Here is a 991-nt window from a genome sequence, read left to right as displayed (position 1 = left end):
GCCGGCCGCCGCCGCCCGCTTCCCCGGGTCACCGAGGCTCCGCCGGGGCGGGCGGGGCGGCGGCGCGGCGCTCGGGCTCTGCGGCCCCGGCGCGCGGGTTTCCCGGAAGCCGAGGAGCTGGGCGGCTCGCGCTCCTCCCCTTCAGTGTGCGCGGGGGGGGGGGGGGGGGGGGGGGGGGGGGGGGGGGGGGGGGGGGGGGGATCGGGCGCCTCTCGGCCTAGGTGTTCAGAGCCGCGGGACGGTGCCGCCGCGCCGAGGTCTTTAGCGACGCAGAGTCGTCCGCTCGCTGTGACCTCGTGGCGCAATGGTAGCGCGTCTGACTCCAGATCAGAAGGTTGCGTGTTCAAGTCACGTCGGGGTCAGGGTTACCTTTTTTCTTTTTTTTCCCTCCCCACCCCGCACCCCCCAAGTACAGGGGTTGGGAGGAGCGCTGCAGAAGCCCGAATGGGAGAAATCTGGCCTCAGGCGACCCTTGTTCTACTCCCAGCAGGCAGAAAACCCCGCTCTTTTGTCCCCGCATCGCGAATGCAGGGTTTCCGCATGCGACTGCGAGAGGCAGAGGTTGCTTCTGGCGACCGATAGGAGGCGCCGCGGCCAGCGCAGAGTGACCCCCGTCCGCGCGCTGGAGGCCGCCCTGCGCTGCGCACCCCCTGCCCATTCAACGCTGGCCCCTGGGGTTACCAGCGCCCATCCTCCTCCCCGCGCCTCCCTCCTCCCCTCCCCCAACGCACTTGGGCCCTTCGAACACCGCCTGCGGGAAGATTGAATTCGCCCCTGGGGGAGGGTTCTCTCGTCCAGGAAGTGGCCCCTCCGTCCCAAGAAGGACTGAGTGCCTTCTGCAGGTGTCTTCTTGCTCGCCCCGACCGTCTCTTTTTCCCCCTCCGCCCCAAATGTTCCCTCTCATCTGGATTGTTACACCACTTGCAGAAAGCTCTGTGGATTTAGCCATAGCCATAGGCCTGGATATTCACCTCACTATTGTTTGCTAATA

The 991-nt window shown here is 67.1% G+C and overlaps 1 non-coding gene across 1 annotated transcript; it reads left to right on the top strand.

Moving 5' to 3' along the window:
* Positions 1–290: 290 nt before the first annotated feature.
* TRNAW-CCA lies at positions 291–362 on the top strand. The gene has a single exon. It is a non-coding gene; the product is annotated as a tRNA-Trp (tRNA).
* Positions 363–991: the final 629 nt, after the last annotated feature.

This window comes from Phoca vitulina, unplaced genomic scaffold, assembly GCF_004348235.1.
Source record: "Phoca vitulina isolate PV1807 unplaced genomic scaffold, GSC_HSeal_1.0 scaffold47, whole genome shotgun sequence".
Lineage (NCBI taxonomy): Eukaryota > Metazoa > Chordata > Mammalia > Carnivora > Phocidae > Phoca > Phoca vitulina.
Note: the sequence above shows the minus strand (reverse complement) of the source record. Positions and strands in the feature narration are given on the sequence as shown.